The sequence below is a fragment of the Cynocephalus volans genome, chromosome 8 (assembly GCF_027409185.1).
Source record: "Cynocephalus volans isolate mCynVol1 chromosome 8, mCynVol1.pri, whole genome shotgun sequence".
In the NCBI taxonomy this organism is placed as follows: Eukaryota; Metazoa; Chordata; class Mammalia; order Dermoptera; family Cynocephalidae; genus Cynocephalus; species Cynocephalus volans.
The window spans coordinates 18,149,406-18,176,173 of record NC_084467.1 but is presented as its reverse complement, the minus strand read 5'-3'; the positions used below and the strand labels follow the sequence as shown (position 1 = coordinate 18,176,173).

General features: G+C 39.5%; 1 protein-coding gene across 3 annotated transcripts in view; it reads left to right on the top strand.

Moving 5' to 3' along the window:
- Positions 1-26,768, top strand: part of LUZP1 (leucine zipper protein 1) — a 74,234-nt gene that overhangs the window by 34,851 nt on the left and 12,615 nt on the right. For 2 of the 3 annotated variants that reach the window (XM_063106410.1, XM_063106411.1), the window contains exon 2: positions 13,427-13,532. The exons of the other annotated variant lie outside the window; for it this stretch is intronic. The gene's annotated coding sequence lies outside the window, so the exon portion shown is untranslated. The remainder of the gene's footprint in view (positions 1-13,426; positions 13,533-26,768) is intronic. 3 annotated transcript variants of the gene reach the window in all.

The window sequence follows — 26,768 nt, the reverse complement described above, 5'->3', positions numbered from 1 at the left end:
AAGCATGACTGGGTGGAACTGCCTTAGAATCTGATTTGCTGTTTTTCCAATTAACTTGACATTCTCTACCCTTCTCTTTTGGTTCTCAACCAGGGCATTTTACTCTCCCTTGAGTGGTTTCTAGTGGCTTTTAAGCTGCCAGTTATCATTCATTCAGCACACCTATTTATTGTGTGCCTGGCACTATTGTTTTTTTTTTTTTTTACATTCCAAGATGTTGTGGAGCAGTTGGGGGGAGGGTAAGGAGGAATAAAGAGGAAAGAGGGAGGGGGTGTGATCAGAGATCGTCACATCCCCCTCATTCTAATTTCTTTAGCTTTATACATAAAGATAGAAGCCAGCAATTTATGAGTGTGGCTGTTTGCTGTCTTGGGGATTTTCCTCCCTGGACTGGCCGTGTTTTTTGTTAAGACATAATAAAAATAATCTGCATAACTGATTCTCATGGGCATAAGAAGAACTTAAGAAGTAGTCAGATCAGTAAAGCAATAGCAGCTAGTGAACTAATCCATCTTATTTGTGGAGGCCAGGGGAGTGGAAATGGTGATGTTCCTGTTTCTACGTTTTCTGGGTACTACATATGAAAACCTTCCTTTAGTTGCTATTTGCTTGTCTTAGGTCAGCAAATTAAAATATGAGCCTCAGTTTTCTCACATGTAAAATGGATTTGATAATACCTCTTCATAGGGTTGTCATGAGGATTTATTGAGAGTATGGGTGTGAAAGCAATTTGATCTGTGAAATAATGTATAAGAATTAGATATTATTATTAGGAGGTTTGTTATTTAGGGAGTAGGAGACATGGACTTTTGAGGCCCCTGTCAGGACATCTTCTAAGGATTCTGAATTTCAGGTGATCTGGGCATTCCAGAATCTGGACTTCCTTTAGGTGGTGTTAATAAAGAAAATAATTTAATGTTATTTGAAAGGGGTGTACATGTGGGACATGAATTCTTTCTTATAAGTCTACATAAGTACACCTGTACTTAAGAGTCTACATAAGCATAGGCACTCATAATTTCAGCAATTCAGCCAATGAACATTTATTGAACTGTTACTATGCTCCAAGTTCTATGTATTCGGATTCAGAGATGAAATAGATAATCCTGGCCTTTCAAGAGCTCAAGGTTTGGTGTGGGAGATAAACAAGTAGACAATTATAATACAGAATGATAAGTACTATGCTAGAGGTAAGCCTAGCGTCTTTCAAAAGGGCCTGTTCTTACTTGAATCCTCTGAACTTCCTCTCCAGACTTTGTATAAAAGCTGTAAGATATCTTAGTGAGGCCAGGAGAGATGAAGCAGTTTGCATATGGTCACACCCATGTTAGGTCAGTTATAAAGCTGGACCTAACATCTGAGTTGTCTGTTCTCTGTCACTTTCAGCTAAGCTCTTAGCTCCACCAGCACTGACCTCTGCTTTTCCTCCTTCACCCTGGATCTTTACCTTTTTCAAAGAGGTTCCTCTCTCCTGGCTCTCTGCCCCACCATCTTTTCAGATTCTGTCTTATTACCTTGTCTCACAGTTACTATTGCAATGGAAGCCAGAAGACCTGGGAGTCTTAAGTTTGAGCTTGTTGAGGTAGAAGAATGTTTCTTAGCATTGGCTGTATGTTGGAATTGATTACAGAGCTTTTACAGAATATTGCTACCTAAGATTCTGATTTTTACTCCCGTATTTATTTGTTGTTTGTTTATTATTGAGATATATCTACAGTAAAGTACACAATTCAATTACTCAATGAATTTTTGTATATGTATAAAGACTACTCACATCAAGATATAAATTAGATCAAGGTACAGAACATTTCCAGAACTCCACAGAACTCCTTCATGCCTCTTTCTCATCAGTACTGGACCTCTAAGTAACTACTTACTCTGTCTGCATTGATTAATTTTGTCTATTCTTGAGTTTCATATAAATAGAGTCAGACAGTACGTACTGTTTTGGACCTGGTTTTTTTTTTTTGCTCAACATCATATCGGGCATCCTCCCATGTTGTCTGTAGCAGTATATATATAATTGTATGGCTATACCTCAGTTATTTATTCTGCTGTTGATGGACATTTGGGATCTTACCAGTTTTGGCTATATGAGAAAGCTGCCATAAACACTCTTATTACTTGTATATGTCTTTTGGTAGACATAAGCACTCATTTCTCTTGGGTATACGAGTATACCTAGGATTAGGATTGTTGGGTTATATGTTCAGCTTTGGTAGATAACTGCCAACCAGTTTTGTGGTTGTGTTAGGTATTAGCATTAAAGTTTTTTTTTTATCCTGAAGAATTTCAAAAATACACAAAAGGATGAAGGCTAATACAGTGAACCTACATATATGTATATTCAATAGTTTTCCAGATTTTGCCACATTTGCTTCATCCATTCCTTTTTTTTCTTTTTTGAAGAATTTTAAAGCATATCCCAGATATCGTGTCATTTTACCCCATACACCTCCAAATGCATCTTTAAATGTGAACATTTTCTCACATAACCATAGTGCCATTATCAAATTTAGTAAAATTAACAAATACTTAGTAATATCTAACTCCTAGTTCATAATCAAATTTCCTTGATCGTCTCAAAAAATATCTTTGTAGTAAGTTTGTTAGAATGAGGGTCCAACCAAAGTCTACATGAAATTAGGAAGAGAATATAAAATTTTCAGCTGCCAATGAGAGGAGGACTTGAGTTGGAAAAGAATAGCTTTGGAACACATGATAGAGTATTCTAGAACTGAAGACTCCCCCCCCCCCCCCGTGACTGGCACTCAGCCAGTGAGTGCACCGGCCATTCCTATATAGGATCCAAACCCGTGGCGGGAGCGTCACTGCGCTCCTGAGTGCGCCATGGGCTCGGCCCTAGAACTGAAGACTTTCTAATAAAACTTAACACCTAAACTGGCCAAAGGTAGACTCTGAAACTTCTTTGTATACCTATAATATAACAATAACCATGTTTTATAGGTACAAAGTACTTTCTTTTTTTTAGAAAGATGACCGGTAAGGGGATCTCAACCCTTGGCTTGGTGTTGTCAGCACCACGCTCTCCCAAGTGAGCTAACTGGCCATCCCTATACAGGATCCGAACCCGTGACCTTGGTGTTATCAGCACCGCACTCTCCCAAGTGAGCCAGGAGCCGGCCCTGGTACAAAGTACTTTCACATACATTATTTCATTTGATCCTTATGATCTTGTAGTCAAGACACATTGTCATTTCTGTTTTACAAATGAGGAAACTTTAATTCAGAGAATTATAATAATTCTACAAGAGTCACAAAACTAGTAAATTGGAAAGACTAAAACTCAAGATTCCACCGTCTGTTGTACTCTCCAGTATTGGAGTCCGAGTGCTGTTTTTGTTTTGTTTGTTTTTAATACTTAAGTCATTGATTTGAGACTCGGCAAGCATGATTTACTAAAAGAAGGAGATAGATACAGTCATAGTTGCAAGAAGGAACTTGGGGTGGGGGGACTAGTGAGGGGTCAGAGAACTGGCAGGGAGCCAGATTATTTATTCTGACTTGGGTATCCTCCCTGCCCTTTCAGATGTTGCTTGGTTACACCTATGGCCCCATCCACCCACCTCTCTTAATGCTTCTTTAAAATTATTTTTGCTGTAACTGAGCAAGTTAGTTTCTCAAGGTTCCTTTTCCAAGGGCTTCCTGATGCACCTAGAGAGAGGGAAAGAGAAACTAAATAAAAATATGTAAGGCTTAATCGGAAAGGTGATGAGAAGAAAATTGAATTCACATTTATAGAATACATTTTATGCCAGGCCTTATGTACTTAGGCACTTAATGTATATTTTCATATAATCCTTACTACAGCCCCGTGAAGTTTAGATATAAACTCTCTATATACAAGTTGAAGAAACTGAGGTCATGAAGTTTAATTACCTAAACTGATGTGTGACTAAATTAGAGTTGGAATCCAGATCCTCTGACTTTTAAAACCATGGATACTCTTTCCATTACAGTATGTTGCCTGGGCAGCAGGCAGGGTGGAGAGAGAGTGTGGAATAGGGACAATGGGAAGTTTTCTAGAGGCTATAAAATGGAAAGAAACTTGTTGCTGGGTGTAGAAATGACAATGACCTGCACAGTATGCCTTCAAATTAAAGTGGCAGCAGAAAACCTTTTTTACTCAGGCCCTCTAGTATGTACAGTCCAGTATTCTGTTCCTGACAGCATCAACGGAAAGTGTATAGAAGGGCATTTTTATCTTCCATTGTAATAAGGGAGATGAGATGCATGTATAAACAAAAAACTTCTGGATTGATGCTCTGGGCACTTAGCAATCAGTCCAAGGGAAGTTACATTCTAAGTTAAGCATGAAAGTAAAAAGATTTGAGACCTTTGAGTGACTTTCACCTTCTAAGACTTGCAGCTTATACATGTGACAGTGTCTCCATTAAACAAAAACAAAAAGCCCTTTCTCAACTCTGCATTCTCTATCACCTTCACTTTCACATAGACAAACTTTTCTAAAAAATTGTATTCATTGCCTCACTCTACTTGCTCAACCTATTCTAGTCTGGCTTTTACCCCTATCATTTCACTGCAGCACCTCCTCCTAAGGTCACTAATATCCTCCACAAAGTTGAATTCAACAGACATTTTTAGCCTTTAATTTTCTCAGCACAGTTGACACTTGACCATTCCTTCCTTCCTGAAACACTCTTTTCTCAACTCCAGTCACATAACACTGTCCTATTCTTCCTCCTGCTTTTGTTATTTTTGCAGACTCATCCTTTCTACAGCTATTAAGTACTCTACCCTTCTAGCCCTCCTCTTTTCATAGTAGACATTCTACCTGGGTGATTTCAGTCCACCCCATTGGTTTTAATAACCATGCCTATGAACATGACTCATAAATTTATGTCTCCGTACCAGATTGCTCCTCTGGGTTATGGACCCATCTACTTGTTGTCAGCCACACACTATTCTAGGCACAGGGGATATAGTGATGAACTGGATAGAAGGTGGGCGGGGGTAGGGGGAGAGAAAAGCAATAAACAAACAGAAGATAGGGGTAAGTGCTAAGGTGAGCATAAACCAGAGAGATGTATTAGAGATTGAGAGCTACTTTATGTTGGCTGATCAAGGCTTTTCCAAGGTAGCAAAATTTATGCTGAACCTTGAATGATCAAAAGGAGCCAGCTGTACAAAGGGTAGAAAGAACAGCTAATACAGAGACCCTAAGGCAGGAACGAACACAGAGTGGCTAGGCATGGTGAGAGTCCCGTAGCTTGGACTAGGGTGCTAATAGGGGATGCAAAGAGCCGAGGCATAGATTCAAGAAAATTGAGAAGTAGAGTTGATAGGACTTGCTGATGGATTTGGATGTGGGATGTGAGGGAAGGAAAAATCTAGGATGATTCTAAGTATTTATTTGGCCTGTAAAATTAGGTGAATGGTGGTGCTATCAACTGAGATGGGGGAAGATTTGAAGAGGAATGGGTTTGGATAGAGAAAGGTGGAGGGTGGATACCATCAAGAATATGAGAATAGGGCCCGGCCCCGTGGCTCACTCGGGTGAGTGCAGTGCTGAAGAATATGAGAATAGATCTAGGAATATATGAATATGTGATGTCAGTTAGGAATCAAGGTAGAGATGTCAGGAAGGCTGTTGGATATGCTTCTGGAGTTGAGAGGTCAGCGCTGGAGATAAAAATTTGGAAGTCATGCATATTAAAAGTCATGGGACTGGATGAAATTACCCAAAGAAGCGAGGGTACAGATAAAGAAAAGAGGTCTCAGGACTGACCTTGATTGAGCAGAGGAGGAGGAGCCAGCAAAGAAGAACGGGAAGGATCAGGCAGTGCAATAGGAAGAAGATCAGGAAAGTACGATATGCTGGAGCCAAGGAAGAATGTGTTTCCGTGAAGAAAGAGTGGTCATTTGTGTTAAATGCTGTTTAGAGGTTGAGTAAGGTGGAGACAAAGAAGTGACCATAGAAGTTGGCAATTATTGAGGCCTTGGACTTTGATGAACAGTTTCATTGAGTGTTGAGGATAGAAGAACCCTGACTGGAGTGAACTGAGAGGATGAGAAGTAAGGAAATGAATGAATATAGACAACTCTTTGAAGTGATATTGCTGTGAAGAGGAGCAGGTATGTTGGGGCTGGAGTAGCTAAAGCTGGAAGGAGATGTGAGATCAAGGGAGAGAGTTTTTTGTTTTTGTTTTCTTGCTTTTTTTTTTTTTTAAGATGGGAAATTCTAGAATTTTCTCAAATGTGATTACTGGGAACCTGTTAGAAATACAGAATCTCAGGCCCTACCCTGGACCTACTACTGAATTGTAATCTTTATTTTAATGAGATCCCTAGCTGATTTGTATGCACATTAAAGTTTAAGATGCACTGGTCTAGAGGAGGGCTTCTTAAGCTATGTGTGATGTTGGACCAATTAATCTTTTTCTAATCTGTCAGGGACCTACATGTGGTTCTACTTATATATGATTTCTACATAGCTCATCCACATGTGACTCCCTATGTGGGTTCATCAGCACCCTTATTAGTCTAGACCCTGTTTGAGAAGAGTCCCCTGATCATGTGCTTGGACGTTGCAGCAGTGTCAACTTGCTACACAAATGTTTAAATGCTTACTCTTAATTTCTGTAATTATAACAGTAATAGTTTGTGAGCCAGTGTTGGTTTGTGGTCCGCAATTTGAGTAGCACTCTTCTAGAGCATGTTTCTATGCTGATGGGTACAAGTCTGTGAAGAGAAAAAAGTGATGTGTGAGAGAGAGAGAGTAGAGAAAATGCATATGAAGATGAGAGGGAATTGGATCTATAATAGATATGAAGAGTTGTACAATATATACCAGCAAAGACTCTTCATTGTAACTGTAGGGAAAGCTGAATACTGGCATGTTGTTAGATTTGGAGGTAGACAGATGAGGGTCTGAATGCTGCTTCTTGGTCACAAAGACATCAGCTAATGGGGTCTGGAGGTTTATTGAGAGAGAGAAAGGTGTGAAAGAGTAGTTTCGGAGAGTGGGAAAGTGAACCTACTAGGGGAAGTGTAGCAGGATTACTGGCAGCATTGAGAGACCTCTTTGAAATTTGTGCTGGTAAGTTTAAAATGATGCCAGTCAATGTGGTTGTTTTCTCTAGCGTCACTTAGCTGCTTTGGTGTAGGCCTGGAGAGGTCGTTAGTTTGGATTAAGTAGTGTTGAAGTTTTGAGTGTGAAGAAGGGCGGGGCAGAGGCAAATAAAGGTATTTGCAAGGGACTGATTATGAGGGAAGTAAGAACATGAAGTGGGGGTATGTAATATGGTTAAATTACTTATCTCCTCTTTTATAAGATGAGGTGATACTGTTTGTTTTACAGGGTTGTTATAAGGATTAAATTTATATAAAGTTCTTAGAATGGTGTGCCTGATGCATAGTAAGTGCCCAGTATGTGCCTGTTATTGTTAGCTGTTTATATCATCATCTCTCCTGGACTACAGAACTAGCCTACTAACTGATCTCTTGGCATCATTTTACCTCCTTCCATCTGATAACTATACTGAAGCTAAAGTGATGTTTTTTAAATGCATACTAACATCTATTTAACACTTAAATGCCTTCATATAAACGGACAAAGCCATAATTTGGCTTCCAAGGGCCTGCATGGTGTGGCTCTCTCCATACCTCTCCCCTCTCCAGCCTCATCTCACCTCTTGTTTCTACTTGTTCTCCGTTCTTTGGCCACATAGATCCACTTTTAGTTCGTCAAACTCATCATGCTTCCTCTTCTACTTGGAACATTGTCACTAGGAGAAGCCTTCCTAGACCTCCCTGAATGAGTCAATTTCTATTAAATTGTATTTTGTATAATTTATATTTAATAGTATGACTCTTTAATCAATGTGTTTCTATTGCACTGTTCTATAAATGCTGAGAAGACAGGTCTATTTCTACTCGCTGTTTTATCCCCAGTGCTAGCCTCAGAGCTTGATGCACTGTTGGCAGTCAGTCAATATTTGAATCCATAAATGAATGAATAAAAGAATGAAAAAACTGCTCATCACCTTATGTAGGTTTGTGATTATTTGGCCTGTGATCAGGACTGGCTTTCCTGAGGGTGTTATAATGGAGAAGAGAAAGCAAACTTTGGAACAGGAATACCTGTGACTTCGAGACTTTATTTCTTCCTCATTTATAAAATAAACATGGTGGTATTTATCTGATTAGGGTTACTATGAAGATTAAATTAGATAATGAAAGGTCTTTTGTCTCCTTTGGCTCCTTTCTCCTTAGGGTAATTGTTGTGACTTGATGTTTAACTACCTTTGCCATACGTGCTATAATCCTTGTGGCCCCTTGGTATCCTAATCATAGACTCCTGGGGATCTAGCATGTTCTTCCGATTTAGCCAACTTTCTTAAAGCAGATGAATAACTTAACAATTTTAGACATGTTAAACCTCACAAACATGGGCTAAACCTCACAAACATGGGCTAATTGCAAGGGAGCATAGTCTCAATTATAGACTACTTGTTAGAAAAGGAAACAGCAGAGCCAGGTGGTGGTTCCTTGTGTGCCAGCTTTCAAATAGATATACTAATCACAAGCTACTTTTATCAATTGTTTATTAATAAATGCTCCCAAAGTTCATGAAAGTTTTTAAGTTTATTCTTTCTAATTCCAATCTCCTTTATACTCTTGGTTCTTTGGTAAGGTTTCTTTGATGAAAAAGAACCTGATGCACACAGATGGGATTGCTGTATTCTAGTCCTGTCTCAGTTACTACCTTCCTAAAAGGGTCACAAGTCTCTTGTGTTTGCTCATCTGGCATATGAGGGATAAAAGTATCTGCCTTCTCCTCCCGAGGATTACATAGATTAAAAAAAGTGGTCCTGGAAAAATTAGAAGCACTTTCAGATGAAAGACATTGTTTTAACAGCCCTCCATCATACATAGAATTGAAATTTTTATTATCGACACAACTTAAGAATTAATGACAAGGGCCGACCCTGTGGCTCACTCGGGAGAGTGCGGCGCTGGGATCACCGAGGCCGCAGGTTCGGATCCTATATAGGGATGGCCGGTGCGCTCACTGCCTGAGCGCGGTGCGGGCGACACCAAGCCAAGGGTTACAATCCCCTTACCAGTCACACACAAAAAAAGAGAGAATTAGTGACAAGACTTTTAAAAATTAATTCATTCTTTTTAAAATTTGAATAATTGTTTAACACTGAGATAACTCTAATGATTCTTCAAGAGCAGATGGAGATAGCATGGATAAGAATGTACATGTTGTTATTGGAAAGGACAATAACATTATTGCTAAAAATCATTTAGTCTGGCTTTTTTGTTTGACTGATGAAACTGAGACCCAGAGAGTACAAAAGATTTATCTAAGGTCCAACAATATGTTAGTGACAGAACTAAGGCTGCCACCTGGGTTTCTCACTTCCCATCCAAGGTTCTTTACACTTACTTAGAGGGCATACTGTTTTATTTTCAGTTGCCCCATTTCTATTATTTTTTTAGTCAGAAAAGATCACGTGCTCTGGATTTTCTTTCTCTCTTGTCATGGGCAGGTGGGGTGGGGAGGAATGGGTGAGAAAAATGCAGGCCTTACAGAAATTGATGTGTCTTCTGCAGCTTAGGTTTTTTTTCTCCCACTTTTACCTACAACGTCCTGAACCTCTAGCATATGAAGTGACTTGAGGGTGTCAGTCAGGTTAGCTGCTTTTACCAACCTAGGTGGCATGAGGTTGGCCCTTACCAAACTGCTAGCACTCTTCAGCCCAGTACCTACTGATTGGTCCCATCTTGTCCTGCCATCATCTTGTTTACCAGGTTGACTTGGTGAAGAGACTGTACAGGGCAGAAAAATCATTAAAATCTCTCCTGGCTTTTTTTCTGAACAATCCTGAATGCTGCCTCAGCAAATATAGGAGTGGGGGGAAGAAAGTGACTGTTTTCTTGCTTCCCAATATACAGCGGAGCACTAGATTTGACTCCCAGGACTTTGGATGTTATGGTTACACCAGGTTTTAATTTTTATTCTGCCCTCTCATTTTCCACCTTCATATTTTCTTTGCTTATATCTGGAAGACCTCAAGAGGTTAATTAGTAGATGAGGGGTGGCCTGGTCCAACAAAATTGCAAGAAATAGATTCTTCTAACTCTGTGATCCCAAGTCATTCTGTTTCTCTCCGATACCAATTTTTCCAGTAACAGAAAATAATCACTATGTACGCTCGAATGAACTGCAAATGATCCACCGTTATTTCAGTTTGGATAATTTCTATTCTACTTCAAGTTTCACCCACTCTTTCCTCTGTCATCTCCATTCTGTTCTCAAGTCCATTTGGTGAAATTTTAAAATTTCAATACTAGATTTCTGTCCTAAAATTTCTACTTTAAAAAATAATTTCAGTTTCCCTGCTGAGATTTACTGTCCCCCACCCCCCAGCATATTTTCTTATACGTCATTGAGCTTAACTGTATAGCACTGTCAATATCCTTGTCTGATAATTCCAACATCTGGGTCATCTTGGAGTTGCCCTCTACTTATTGTCTTTTCCCTTGCAAGTGAGTTTAATTTTTCTAGTTTTTTATGTAATTCAGGATTATAGTGTGTACATTGTGAATGTTATATTGTGGAGACTCTGGTTTCTATTGATGTTTTTATTTTAGCAGTCAGTTAACTCAGTGAGACTTAAAACTGCAAACTGTTACCAGCAGCAGTTGGCAGTTCAAACTGCAGTCCAGTTCTTTTGTCCTTAGCTGAGGTTTTTGTATTCTGCTCTATGCACGCATGGTTCAGGAGTCAGCCAGAGACTTGGGCAGAATTTACAAATAGAACCTGGGGCTTTCCTTCCCTGGCTTTCTTCTTTCTTCCCATTATCTGTGGCTGCCCTGGGCTCTGTCTTCTGATTCCCCAGGACCAAAAGCCCAGCGTTTGTTTTTTAATTGGAACTTCAGCTGGACCACCCTTAGGCCAGAGCTCCCAAAATGGGGAATTCTTCTCATGCCAGTCCCTTCTTCCAATTTTCAACTTCTCTCCAAAATCTGTCAGCTTTGTTCACTTCAGGTCATTGCTTTTTGTATTTTATCCAGAGTTTATAGTTGTTATCAGTGAGAGGGTCATACCGGAAGCAAAATTTCCTACTAGCATTTTTATACATTACTTTGTTCACTTTAACTTGCTTTGTAACTTTGGGCAATTCTCTTCTCCTCTCTGGGACTTAGTTGCTCCTCTGGAAAATTGAGGTGGTTGGACTCCCCATGATCTGTAAGAGTCCTTTCATCTCTGCTTCTAAGCGGACAGGTACATACACATGCATTACTACCACTATTGCCATCAACAGTAATAACAAGCAGCACCAGCAGAGGTGCTGAGGGAAGTGATGGGGGTGGATCAGTCAGGGTGGAAAGCTGTCTGAAGGAGCAGCACTAAAGAGTTTGAGGATGTTTACAGTCATCCTCTTGTTTCTGGGGACAGAGGGCCAGTATGCTGAGGATGCAAGAAGTAAATGGCATTCAGAAGGAAAGCATAGAAATCATTTGCTGCTTGCTTCAACCCCTTAGAAATAAGAAGAGAACGTAGACAGTTGAAAACAAATCAGGATCATCTGAAGTTCCTGTTTGTTTGACTTTTGGCAGTGCATTTCATCCTGTTTTGAAGAGAAAAGCCCCTTGGGCCTTAGTAACATGTCAGCAAGTTTGGCAGGAGGTGGTGGGTGCTGGGGCAGTGGCTTTCAGCAGGGTGCTGCTGTCACTGTTGGGGCCACAGAGACGTTAGTGGAGATAGACCAGATTTATGTGGCCATTTTGTGGAGTTCAGAATTTTTATGTAGGAGAGATTTTAGGTGTGTAAGGTGGGTGCAAAGGGAGGAAGGAGACAGGTGGTAGGGAAGGACAGAGAGTCTGTGAGCCTGTCCTGAAACTATTTGAATAGCAATTATTTTACTTCCACTGATTCTTTTTTTAAAGTAGGGGGAGGGGTGCAGGAATAAAGCTTCTCCTGCTCCTACCCAAGCCAACTCTTGGGTGCTGCATCTGATATAGATCCTTTTTATACTTCTTTTCTAGCTATTTCTATTGCTTATCAAGAATTCTTTTCTCTAAAATAAATACAAAAGCAAAGATACAAAAAAGGTTAAAAAATAAAAAAATAGAAAACACAACAACAACAACAACATTCTTTTCTCTTCAGGTCTTATTGGCTTGAGGCTTGAGTTACTCCTGTTGCCTTCATCTTTTAAGCTATTAAAAGAAATTATCATGTTGTTATTTCTCCATCTTAATCCTAACCTTCTAGCTCTCTAGGAAGATAGAGGCAGGATGAATTCTATTATATGTGTATGTGTTTTGGAGTTGGTGGAGGTATGGAAATTGGACTAAAGGCACCAACAGTCTTGGAAGGAGGTCACAAGGTGGTCTGGAGGAATAAGCAGTCGTGTTGAAAGGAGGAGATAGGTTGAATGTAAGACCATGTACAAAAGCTTTTTTAGGTTTACCACTAGCTTAGAAGCTACCTTTCTATTCTTTCTCAAGACTAGGATAGACAGTAAGTTTGGTCTAGATCTCCCACCTCCAGAACTCTTCTCTAATTTTAGGGGTAAGAGTCAATGGATTGGTAGGCTTTTCAACTCATCTGTAGAAGGCTGCTTGTTACAAAACTGGAGGGTAAGTTTACAGACAGAAAAGTTCTATTTTTTATTTCTAATTGATATTGGGTGGTTCAGGGCCCTTTTGAGGAGGACCAAGTCTAGAAAGCAACAAAATACGAGTCAGCATGGTAAAAGGGGCTTTTGTAGTCAGACAGACTTAGCTTTTAACCCTGACTGTCATTTATTAGCAAGCTATAAGACCTTGGACAAGTTACTTGACTTCTTGAAATTTAGATTATTTATAAGGTGGGGTAACATTATCATGTTATTGTCTTATATAAAACATGAAACATGGTGGTTGGGGTGTGATAGATACTCCACAGATATTTGTTTTCATTCCTTACCCATCTTTCAGAACATCTTATTTTTAGTAGAATCCTGGTTTTATCCCTAAGTAATTGTGTGACTCACCCTTTCCAAGCTTCAGTTTTCTTCCTTAAAATAAGGGCATTTAACTGGTTAATTTCTGAGATGCTTTCCAGCTGTAAGATGTCATGTAAATTTTTAGACTGTTGGGGAATGTATAGGTCTGTTAATTTAAGGAAAGACAATGTATTCTACCCTGGGACCATATCATCTGATAGGAAAGAGGAAGTCTCCTAGAGCCAAGCTCCTCCTCTCCCCTGAGAGAGACATAGCCAGCTTCCTTGAGAGTCAGGATCTAGACTTAGTTCTTACCTTGTCTCTTTTCCGATACTGCACTTTTTGTGAAAGTCTTTGGGATAGACCTTCGGGTCAGCTCAGTCTTGGTGTGATTCATACTTTACCTATTTCTTCCTTTCTGTTTATCTTTTATCCAGGTCAAGAAGAAACTGCCATTGAAAGATAGTGAGTGACTGTTTCCAAAACAGCAAGCATCGGGGGAGCAGCCAGAAATGTTAACAGGAAGCTTAAATTACCTAAATGGTAAATATGTTGTGTGCAGTGAAACCTGGGCATACTCAGAATTTGGTGGTTTCTGAAGCCTTTACAATTTTTCCACCACTGCAAGGGAGGGAGGAAGGTCAATATTTGTTGATGACCTATTATGAACCAAATATTATGCTAAGTACTTCACATGTTTTCTCCTTTAATCAACCAACCAACCTGATGAGGGTAAAAATTCTTGCATGAAGCTGACATCCTTAAGTAGTCAGCCTAGCAACCATTTACTGAATATTTACTATATGTCAGGTGCAGTCCTGTTTGATATATATTATCTTTCTTAATATTTACACCAATCCTGTGAGGTAAGTGCTGTTATCATCACCACAAGAAAATGATCTTAAAGAAGTTAAATAACGTCTCCAAATTAACACAAGTAATAAATGGTAGAACTAGGTTTCAAACATGGGTTATTTTCATTACACTATAATGTTTCGCCTTTGAGAAATTTACCTTTTGATTGAGGCAGTGACTGATTTCACCTTTAAAAAGAAAAGCAAAACAAACAAAAAAAACCAACAAACAAAAACAGCAACAACTTTTGATCAACAACTAGCTCCTTTTCCTAGCCCTTTCTGGCTTTTGTGTGCCAGTATTTTATTTATTGGTGTTGGTCAAGTCAGTGGAGAGCACTAATGAAATAGGAGAGAGAGAAGTGAGAATTCAAGCAGGGAATGGCCAAGAGACATAGGGGTCTTGGTCGCCACTGGTAGCTGGATAATAGAGAAAGGTTCTCTGGGAAGGTAGTGTAATAGGGCCACTCAGAATGAGTGTGGGAAATGGGTTCTAGTCATAGGGATGACTAGACATAGGAAAGGAGTAATAACAAGCCTTTTCGTTCTCATGTCAATCCCTCCTAGGGAACAGGTTTCAGGGATAATATAGAATTCTACTTGAAGGAGTGGGAAACCTCAAGGTAAACTCTTGCCTTGTTAATTGGTTCAGGATTCTTGTTCTGTTCTTTTCCCTGGAGCATTTTTCTTATCTGAGGGAACTGGGTTTTGAAATTAATTTCTGGTTGGGTGAGTGGCAGCTTGTATTTGGTCTATTTTTATTGAAGTACCAATGTTTTTAAATATAGTCGGTGAAATTTTTGGGAAAATAATCATTTCCACCAGCAAAACGTATTACACATACCTGTTATACATGGAATACTTTGCTATATACTAGGGCTGATGTTCTGATGATAAAAATTGACTATTTTCTGTATATGCCTAGTGCAATTCTTGGAGCTAAGTATATAGCATTAAACAAAGTAGAAAAAGTCCTTGCCCTCAAAGATTATATTCTAATGTGTAGAAACTGATAAAAATAAATGAATAGCTAGATATAAACAAACAGGTAAATAGAAAAATAACATCCACTAGGAGATACCTGCTAAGAAGAAAAAAGGCAGGGTAAGAGAGTGATGGGGATCTGAGAGATTGCCACTTTATACAAGGTGATCAGGGAAGGCCTCTGATGAGGTGATCTTTTAAGCTAAGATCTGAAAGAAGTGGGAAATCCAGCCAGGGAGAATTCCAAAAGAAAAGCATCCCAGGCACAGGGAACAGCAGGTATAAAATCCCTAGATCTGAGTGTGACTTGTCATGTCTAAGGACACACAAGGAGGCCAGTGTGGCTGGTGTAGAGTAGTAGGGAAAGAACAATAGGAGATAAGAGAAAAAAGGCACGGGACCCAGGTCATATGGGGCCTTATAGACAGGGTAACACTGTTGGAGTGCATTTTATTCTAAGTGAGGTAGGAGCCACTAGAGTTTAGAGCAGAGGGCTGATATGATCTGACTTATAGTTTTAAAGGCTTATTCTGGTTGCTGTGGGAGAATGGACTCTGTGGAGGGTGGGGAAAAATGGGCAATGGCAGGAGCAGGGAGACCAGTTAGGAAGCTTTTGCAGTAATTAGTGGTCCAGAGGAGGGATGATGGTGGCTTGGACTGGGGTTATATTTTGAAGGCAGAGTCAAATTCTAATTTTCCCTGTAGAGATGTTTGATTTATTTGTTTTTTTTTTTTTTTTTTTTAAAGATGACCGGTAAGGGGATCTTAACCCTTGACTTGGTGTTGTCAGCACCACGCTCAGCCAGTGAGCTAACCGGCCATCCCTATATGGGATCCGAACCCACGGCCTTGGTGTTAACAGCACCGCACTCTCCCGAGTGAGCCATGGGCCGGCCCCAGATGTTTGATTTATTTGGAGTTAACCTCTCGGTCATGCAGGTTTGAGGGTGTTATTGGAAACTTGACATTGATTTTTGGTAAAATTCTAAAATTGATTGGTCCAAGGATGAGAACACAGTGACCCCTAGAAGCTAGCTTGTGTTCAGTAAATCATGCTAACAACTTTTTTTTTCCTTTAAGCTTTGCCATGATTTTATTTAAACTATAGAATCAGTACAAGTTTATTACAGAAATTTAGAGAATAGAGATAAGGAAAAACAAAGAAAAAAATCATACCATTCAGTGATAAGTACCAAATAGCACTTCGATAAATCAAGGCATTTCAATTTTATTTTATTTTTTTGTGGCTGGCCAGTAGGGGGAATTAAAACCTGTGTGACCTCGGTGTTGCAAGGCTGCGCTCTAACCAACTGAGCTAACCGGCCAGCCTGCAACTCATTTTTGAAAAAGTTCCTAAGCTGATGTTTGTTGTTGTGTGAACATTGTAGACTGATGTACACAAACCTAGATGGTGTAGTGTACTATACATCTAGGCTATACAGTATAGCCTGTTGTTCCTAGGCTACAAACCTATGTGGCATGTTACTGTAGTCAATGCTGTAGGCAGTTGTAACACATGGTGTTTGTTTATCGAAACTAGAAGAGTTACAGTGAAAATGCAGTATGAAAGATAAATGGTACACCTGTATGGGGGACTTACTGTGAATGGAGCTTGCAGGACTGCAAGTTGCTGAGGGTGAGTTAGTGAGTGACTGTGAAGGCCAAGGACATTACACTACTGTAGACTTCATATATACTGTACACTTAGGCTACACTGAATTTATTTTTAAAACGTTATTGTGCAATGACTTTATGACAGCTATGATGTCACTAGGCAATAGGAATTTTTCAACTTCATTATAATCTTATGGGACCACAGGTGTGTATGCAATCTGTCATTGACCAAAACATTGTTATGTGCTCATGACTGTATTTAGACAATGAACTGAAACTCAGAAGTTACAATGCAAAATAAATAAATAAAAATAATTTAAGCTAAAACTTACATGGCACTTAATATGGACCAGGTACTAGTCTAAACGCTTCATGTATTAATTCATTTATACTTAGCATAACCCTATAAGGTAGGTATTGAAGCATAGGGAAGTGAAGTGACTTATCCAAGGTCACACAGCTAGTAAGTAATAAAGTCAGCGTTTGAGCTTAGACTGTCTGGCTCCAGAGTCTGTAATCTTTACTCACTGCATTATAATGTCTACAAAAGAAATAAGAATTAAGCCCCATATTTAAATTGTTAAAAATTAATTAGATTTAACAGTTTATTTGAAAAAAAAATTAGTATGAGCTTACAAACTGGTAGTGTGGCTGCCAGATTAGCTCATGTAAACTTGGGCTTCATTATTAGAACTGAATACACCAGGTCATCCTTCAAATCCACTCTTACCCCTTTACTCCATTGCTACTGTCCTGGTTCAGGCTCTCATCCTGTCTCTTGTCTTGACTATTACAGTAGCACCCTAGCTTATCCTGACAGAATGGTCTTTCTAAAACCACAGTTCTAATTGTGTTACACTCTTGCTTAAATCCCTTTGTCCAAAATTGTTTGCAAATTTGTTTCCCATATCCACTTGCAGGTATGTCAGTATATGTTTTGGAGGGTCTACACAGTGGTGTTCTTTTTATTTCTTCTTCTTTTTTAAAAATGTGAAATATTTGGGGCCGAGCCCGTGGCGCACTTGGTAGAGTGCTGCGCTGGCAGCGTGGTGACGCTCTCGCCGCGGGTTCGGATCCTATATAGGACTGACCGGTGCACTCACTGGCTGAGTGCCGGTCACGAAAAAAAAAAAAAAAAAAACGACAAAAAAAATGTGAAATATTTGGCTACATTTAAGAGATTTCATTTAAAAGTAGGGTATGAACACCCCTCTTAGCCATAGTCCTACCAGGCTCCTGTCATTCATTTACATTACTGGCCTGATCTCTTTGGCATGTGTGTTTGCAATCCTTGGCGCATAAAGGGTAAGCATCTTTCCTGGAATGTAGTGCCCAGATCTGCAAACAATCTGCTAGCTGAAAACGATCCCCTAGATATAGTTTGGTCAATACAGAACAAAATAAAATCATTGCCTTCATTTATTTACCAAACATTTATAAGATTCCTACCTTGCCCCATCATTGTATTTAGTGCCCAGGACAGAAAAATGAAGATAGCACAGTTCTTGCTCTCAGTAAAGTATGACAAATATATAAACAAGTAAGTATCATGGACACAATGATGGCACATCTCTATTGTGAGGAGGACAGCTTGAAAACGTGTCGGAAAACAGATGATGCATTGGAAGATGTTCACCATCAGAATGACGTTGGGGGGCCTTGAAAGGAAGGGGAGAAGGGAGATAATGGAATTCTAAGTGTTCCTCAAACATTACAAACTTAGCCTCTGCACTTGCTGTGAGATTGGAAGGGCCTCAAAGCTGCCACTCAAACCTTATCAGTTATTTACTGTGTCCCCTTGTGCTTCTCGTGTCAGCCATGTGGAATTAAAGTTCCCCAAATGCAACGTTTTTTTTGCCCACCCTTCCCACCTACTCTTCTTCTTCTGTCCCCTCTCTCCTTCCCTCCCTCTCTTCCTTCCCTCCTATAATTATTTTCTACCCTTTATGTGCCAGATACTGTTCAAAGTGCTGGGGATACAGCAGTGAAAAGCAACTACAAACACAATCTGACCTTATGGATCTTACATTCTGGTAAAAAAGAGTTAGACAGTAAATAAATTCACAAGGAATCAGGTGGTTAAATGTGCTGAGAGGAAAAATAAGTAAGGGTATCTTACCCTGTAGCTGTCTGAAGATGGAATGAGTTGCCTTGGGAGGAAGTGAGTGTTCTTCCTGTCATTAGAAGTGTTTGAATACGAGTTGAATGACTACTTGCAAGGTAACTTCTGCATTGAGTGGAAGGTTGGATTAGATAATCTCTAAATCCTTTCCAACCTGAGAAATCTCTGTGTGCTAGCTGGACTGCCAGCCTTGAGGTTTGCATATCCAAAATACATAAATTTGTGATTCTAGGAAAAATCATTTAAGCCCAGGAATTAAATAGTCACATTCAAGAAGTGGTGGTAAGATGCTGACAGCCTAAGATTTTGACAGGTAACAACAAGTGGTCAGGATGAAGCTGTTTAAAAATAGCTCCTGTTTTCCTTTAGATCAGGGGTTGGCAAACTCTGGCCCTCAGGCCACTGCCTGCTTTGTAAATAAAGTTTATTTGAAACATAGCCATGTTCACTTGCTTGTATTTTGTGTATGGCTTTTTCACACTACGATGTTAAAGTTGAGTAGTTGGGGCAGAGACCTCTTAGTTCCCACAGAACCTAAAATATTTACTCTCAAACTAAGTTGTGTACTTATGTGTATACCATCAAACTTTAAAGAAAAAGTTTGCAGACATCTGCTTTAAATGACTATTGGGAACAGGAAGTGAATCATGGCAGCTGTGTTGGGAGAACTGTCAGAGCAGTCCTGATAATGTTCTATTTCGGACCTTCCTGATCTACTAGGACAGGAAGAAGAGCCACCCTACAAAATACTGGGTATGACCAGTTGGAACTGGGTTCAAGAACTTTGGCAGAAAGGAGCCCCAAGTGAGAGACGATTGATGCTGTATCTTTCTAGAATGAATTGGAACTGAGCTAGACACTGGTGTGAAGGAAGTTGACATTAAAGGATGGGACTATCCTTCCCTTTCTTTACTTTCCTATGATTTTCCAAGACTTAATATAAACAAATTCTTCCCAGACCCCAGCCTTAGACACAATTAATCACTTTTTCTGAGCTCCTTTAACACATGTATGGTGGTAAAATATGCTAAGAACAAAAAGCAGGGTAAAAGGACAGGCAGCAAAGGGGTGGGAGCTGTATTATATAAGCTGGTCAGGGAAAGCTTTTTATCACTGTTTTATGATTGGTTATGGCTGTCTGATTCCTTAAAGGCAAGGGTCAGGTCTTTTTTTGTTTGTTTGTTTTGTTTTGTTTTGTTTTTTTAAAGATGACTGGTAAGGGGATCTTAACCCTTGATTTGGTGTTGTTAGCACCATGCTCACCCAGTGAGCTAACCAGCCATCCCTATATGGGATCCGAACCCGTGGCCTTGGTGTTATCAGCACCACACTCTCCCGAGTGAGCCACGGGCCGGCCCAAGGGTCAGGTCTTTTAATTATCTCTCTAGTACTTGGTAAAGTGCTGGGTGCATAATAGATGTTCCATAAATGTCTACTAAATAAAGTAATTTTGCCTGGATAAATATACTTAATGGAATGAGGGAGGCACTAGAAAGAGAAACATCTACTCCTTCCCTTTGTGGGTGATACGGGAGGTAGCAAAGCATTTCTTTCTCTGGCTATGCTTAGGGCCAAAAGATCAGAAATAAGTGATAACCCAACTCTGCTTTCTTGTTTACCCTGGGTAGAAGGGATGATATTAGTGAGGTGCTATTTTTAGGTGGATTCTGTCTGGTAAAACGTACCTTAGGAAGGCATAGGACTTTTCAAAGTGCTTCTGCTGATGTTATTGCATAGTGTTGTGATGAGGTAGGTCAGGTTGATAATTCTTTTATTTTTTCAGGGGAAGGAACTGCGGCAAGAGAGGTCAGTGACATGGGCAAACAGCATAGTATTCTTAAAAGTACATGAACTTTAGAATTAGACCTGGATTTGCCATCTGGCTATCCTTCTTACTAGCTGTGTGACCTTGGGCAAGTTCGAGGGTCCTTACCTGGTAAGGTTACTGTAAAGGCTGAATAGAGTAATAATAGCTACTGTTTGTTGTGATTTATGGGTTAAGGCATTCTGCTAAGCTCTTTATGTGCTTGGGGATTACCATATTGTCTTTGTATGGATGAGAAAACCTCAGAGAAGTAATTTAAGAACATACAAAATAAACAGTGGATCTCGCATTCCTGGAGAAAGCATGTTTATAAGGTACTTAATATATTGCCTGGAGTATAGTAGTGCACAGTGCGTGGCTTATATATTTATATGTTCCTTTATACCTTTTTGTTATTGTTCTGTATATAATTAGAGTAGTGCTCAGAACGCCTCACTGTAAAGATGCTGAAGAGTTTGTAGGGAGGTGATTTTGCACAGTAGAATACCATAGAGAAGAAGTCAGGAGACTGAAGTCCTTAGCTTTGCTGAATTGCTTGAGAAATCACAGTATTTACTTCTGTGTCTTAGTTTCCTCATTTTTAAAATAAGGAGATTGGGTGAAATAGGTGGTTTTATGTTAAATAAAAGAATTCTTTCTTCAATACAGTCATAGGAGCAAAACCCAGTATGGTAAGCTAAAATCAATTGCTTTGGCTAACTTAAGTGAGAGAAGGAGTCTGGAGTTTGGCCTGCTCAAACTTTCTCCCTGTTCACTTTCTTTTAAATGACTCTTGAGGGGATATGCTGAGTCCACTTTAAAAACCAGTTTGATTTTTAGCTACCTTTTGGCTCCGAAATCCTTTTTTTTTTTTTTTTTGCTGGCTAGTACAGGGATTGAACCTCGGATTTTGGTGCTATCAGCACCATGCTGTAACCATCTGAGCTAAGTGGCCATCCTGAAAGCCTGTTCTAAGGAGTGAAGGAAGGTCCGAAATATTTTCTGCTTCTTCTTCAACACTTGGTCCAATAACTAGAGCTGGACAGCCTATGTAGTGGTGTGGTTTTTTTGGTATTTAGTTCCCATTTCCATGGCGTAGACCTGCAAGCCAGAAGGGGCATTATCCGACAGGCCAGGGGAAAAGTATTGTGATTGAGACGTTGTGCAAGTGGAACAGGGCTTGGCATGAGGTCATTCAGAGGATACCACAGGACCAGATACTCTGTGCTGTCTGTATCCATTCTTGCCCACTAGTTTCACCATTATAAGCCATGAGTAGGTCGTTAACATTATTTTTTAATATATGTTTTAATAGTTAGTTTCAAAGGGCTTACCAGCCATTTAATAATTATTAGGCTCACAAAATAAAAAAATAAAAAGAATAATAAACAACAACAACAACAAAAAAAAACGAACAAAAAATAATTATTAGGCTCATTCAGCCATTCATTCATGAAGTTTTAAACTTTTTCTATGTGCTATGCTGCCTGCCAGGTGCTGATGAGAATACAGTGGTGAATAAGAAAACAAGTTGGAGAAACAGAATGAATAAATAAAACTTCAGTAGAATGTGATAAGTCCTGTGATAGGATCAGTACAGCAGACTATGGAAGCAAGAGGCTCTGATCTGGCCTAGGGTTTCAGGAAGGGGTTACTCCAGGAGCTCTCAGGAGAATGTGATATCTAAGGTGGCATCTGAAGAAATGAGAACGAATCAAGCCAGTAAAGGCCCAGAGGTAAGAGAGTGCAGGAACGTGGAGCTGATACGTACCTTAATGGCAGGGCTGAAGAGGTAGGCAGGGTCAGATCACGAAGAGGGCTTCATATGCCATATTAGTGAATTTGGACTTTCTCCTTATAGCCTCAGGGCCTTTAAAGGATTTTAAGTAGAGTACGGATGTGTAATACCTGCTTTCGCTTTATATTTCCAATTAATGTTTGTTGCATTTTTACTGGGCTTAGCTTTATTTCATTCCTTGTGCTATACTGGTTGACTCATATTGCTCAGTCTTGAACAGAACATATAAAATTGGCACTAAAAGCCAAATGAATAAAACAGCGGTATAATTCCTGGAGTCTACTAATTCAGAATTACGATAATTTATAAATGGGGCTATACTAAAGTTTAACATTTCCTTCTTTTGAGAAAGGTATTTGTTTATGAAAACTGTAGTATAAATTTGTATGAATAAGTGTTGAGGGAATGTTACAGTTTGAGGATAAGCTGAGTTTGTAAAAACAGTTTTATTGAGATAAAATTTTTATCTTTAAAGTGTATAATTTAGGGCCGAACCCGTGGCTCACTTGGGAGAGTGCAGCGCTGGGAGCGCCAAGGACGCAGGTTCGGATCTCTCTCTCTCTCTCTCTCTCTCTCTCTCTCTCTCTCTCTCTCTCTCTCTCTCTCTCTCTCTCTCTCACACACACACACACACACACACACACACACACACACACACACACACACACACACACACACACACACACACACACACACACACACACACACACACACCAATTTAATGGTTTAAGCATATTTATGAGGATATGCTATTCTAAAGCACTTTGACACATGATGTATCATTTGTCTTCCAAGACTGCTATGCCAGTACAGATCCTTTGTATATACTTATTTAGAATTGGTTTATGGCCTATACTTAGTTCATCCCCCCTTCCCGCCCTGCCCCTGTATATAAATTGGTAGGGTTTCTTACTGTACCACTAGGCAAAAGGCCAAAGGCAAGAGTTTTTGTATGTGGCACTCAAAGAAGGAAAAGCAGTTGGGAATAAGGGAAAAGTTTCTTTCTTATAAAAATACAATAATATAAGAATGTATAGACATAGATTTATTCGCTCTCCATCTTTAAGAATGAGGAAATACGTAGGCTGGGGATAGAAGAAAGGGAGGCCAAAAGAAGCAAAGATAAGAGGACAGAGAAAGATGTACCCAGAGAAGGAGAGTGATGGTTAGGGGGAAATAATCAGGGAAAGCAAGATCTGGCAGGTTGAGGTTCCGAGGAAGGGAAGCTTGGTATTTCCACCACTGCCAAGCTTTGGTGCTTAAGAGCTGGGCATGGGCTCCATCTGGTGGCTCTAGGCTTCTAATGCAGCCAGTGGAAGAGCTCTGGTGGTTGGCGAGAACTGGCATTTGGTACCTCATCAGCTCCCACTTTCAGTTTTTCTTTGCCCTGGGCTTTCTCATGGGATCATTGTTGGAGTCCATTCTTCCCTCTCAAATGGTGGCTGTTTTTCTCTGATGGCTCAGACTATGTTCCTTTCCTCCTTTCCCTTAGTTTAGAATCTAATCTTATCAGACTACATCACCCAAACCCTTATTGTTGCTGTCATCTGCTGACATCCTAGGTAACTACTCTTAATTTCTCAGTGACTTTCAATTGTTTTAATGTCACTCTTTCTAGCATTATTCCTGTTAATTTGTGGTACTTTCAACATACATACGGGTGATCCTTGCAGTGCCTTTGCTTCTTAATTATTGCTCTCTTTCCAGTGATCTTGACTTCTACTTCTCTTTAACCCCCACAGCATACCTATGATCCTACCTTAGTTTTTGACATTATCCATAAATGTGACCCCTTCATAATTTCAATTCCTTGAAATCCCTCTCTGATTGCCATCTCCTATCTTCCAAGCTCATTCCCTTTAGTACTGTGACTCCAACAATCCTTCAACACCCACTGGGATATGTAATCTATTGGTCCTATTACATTTTCACTGTTCTTTACCTCCTTAATGTTCTCTTTCCTCTTTACTGAGTGAACTTAAGTTCCCTTGCACACACCCCTATCTTGTCCTTCTCTTGCTTTGTTATACTTGCTTACAAAGCTCCAACCCTGGTTCAGTCTGACTGTCTTCTCTGTGCCTCTATCTGTTCAGCTGAAGAAGACTGGAGTAAAAGGTGCAATCTTACTAAATGGTTTCACTTTAAATCATGACCATGAATTTCAAGTGGTCCCCTAATGTTGGCTGGCAATCATTCTATATTTCTCTTTCATCTAGATGACTGTTCTTGAAAGCTGTGATACTCTCCCTTCCCCATCATCACCTAAAGATGATGATCTTGCCCTCTACTTCAGTGAGAAAACAAAATCAGAAGAGAACGTCGCTAGTCTCTACCATCATACCTACCTCCTCACCACCTGTACCCACTTGCTCTGCCTTCCTGCCTATTACCATAGATAACTATGTTCTTCTCTAATTCTTGTCCTTGTACTCACATGCTACAGCCCCATTGGCTCTCTTCTACCTGAGCACATTCCTCCAGAAGCTTCCTCCTCTCTTTTATAACTTGTCAAAATTTTTCTTTTTCCCGAATCATATTCTATCAGTATAACTTTTTTATTTTTTATTTTTTAAAGACTGGTAAGGGGATCTTAACCCTTGACTTGGTGTTGTCAGCACCACGCTCACTCAGTGAGCTAACCGGCCATCCCTGTATGGGATCCGAACCCGTGGCCTTGGTGTTCTCAGCACCGCACTCTCCCGAGTGAGCCACGGGCCGGCCCCACTCTTATGCTCATTTTAGTAAAGTTTCACATCCATCACTTCACTAAAGCTGCTCTTGTCAGAATGACTTCCATGTTGTTAAATTTAATGGTCTTAGTTAAATTAAATGAGGTCTTAGTCCTCATCTTACTTGAACCACTAGCTTCACTTGACACAACTGATCACTCCTTTCTTCTTGAAACACTTTCTTTGCTAGGCTTCCATGATGCTATGTTCTCTTCTAGTTTTCCATCTACCTCACTGACCTTGCTTTATCTCTTTCCTAGTTACTCTACATCTCTACCAGTGGAAAAAAATATTGGCTACCTTAGGGCTCAGACTTTTGACTTCTTGTTTTCTCTATATTCATTCAGTGAATGGCAGACTCATCCAGATCATACCATCTGTTTGTTGTTGACTCACAGACCAGTCCATATCTCTTTCTTGAGAAATGAATTACATTAATTGATTTTCAAATGTCCAATTAGCCTTGCATACCTGAGATAAATCCCAGTTTGTTGTGATGGTATAATTTTTTTAATACATTTTTGGATTTGATTTGCTAATATTTTGTTGAAGATTATTGTATCTATGTTCATGAGAGATATTGGTCTGTAGTTTTCTTATAATGTCTTTGGTTTTGTTTTGTTTTTTTTTATTTTATTTTATTTTATTTTATTTTATTTTTATTTATTTTTATTTATTTTTATTTTTTTTAAATTTTATTTTGTCGATATACATTGTAGCTGATTATTGCTCCCCATCACCAAAACCTCCCTCCCTTCTCCCTCCCCCCCCCAACAATGTCCTTTCTGTTTGCTTGTTGTATCAACTTCAAATAATTGTGGTTGTTATATCTTCTTCCCCCCCCCCCCGGTTTGTGTGTGTGTGTGTGTATGTGTGTGTGTGAATTTATATATTAATTTTTAGCTCCCTCCAATAAGTGAGAACATGTGGTATTTCTCTTTCTGTGCCTGACTTGTTTCACTTAATATAATTCTCTCAAGGTCCATCCATGTTGTTGCAAATGGCAGTATTTCATTCGTTTTTATAGCTGAGTAGTATTCCATTGTGTAGATGTACCACATTTTCCGTATCCACTCATCTGATGATGGGCATTTGGGCTGGTTCCAACTCTTGGCTATTGTAAAGAGTGCTGCGATGAACATTGGGGAACAGGTATACCTTCGACTTGATGATTTCCATTCCTCTGGGTATATTCCCAACAGTGGGATGGCTGGGTCGTATGGTAGATCTATTTGCAATTGTTTAAGGAACCTCCATACCATTTTCCATAGAGGCTGCACCATTTTGCAGTCCCACCAACAATGTATGAGAGTTCCTTTTTCTCCGCAGCCTCGCCAGCATTTATCGTTCATAGTCTTTTGGATTTTAGCCATCCTAACTGGGGTTAGATGGTATCTCAATGTGGTTTTGATTTGCATTTCCCGGATGCTGAGTGATGTTGAGCATTTTTTCATATGTCTGTTGGCCATTTGTATATCTTCCTTAGAGAAATGCCTACTTAGCTCTTTTGCCCATTTTTTAATTGGGTTGCTTGTTTTCTTCTTGTAAAGTTGTTTGAGTTCCTTATATATTCTGGATATTAATCCTTTGTCAGATGTATATTTTGCAAATATTTTCTCCCACTCTGTTGGTTGTCTTTTAACTCTTTTAATTGTTTCTTTTGCTGTGCAGAAGCTTTTTAGTTTGATAAAATCCCATTTGTTTATTTTTCCTTTGGTTGCCCGTGCTTTTGGGGTCATATTCATGAAGTCTGTGCCCAGTCCTATTTCCTGAAGTGTTTCTCCTATGTTTTCTTTAAGAAGTTTTATTGTCTCAGGGTGTATATTTAAATCCTTAATCCATTTTGAGTTGATTTTAGTATACGGTGAGAGGTA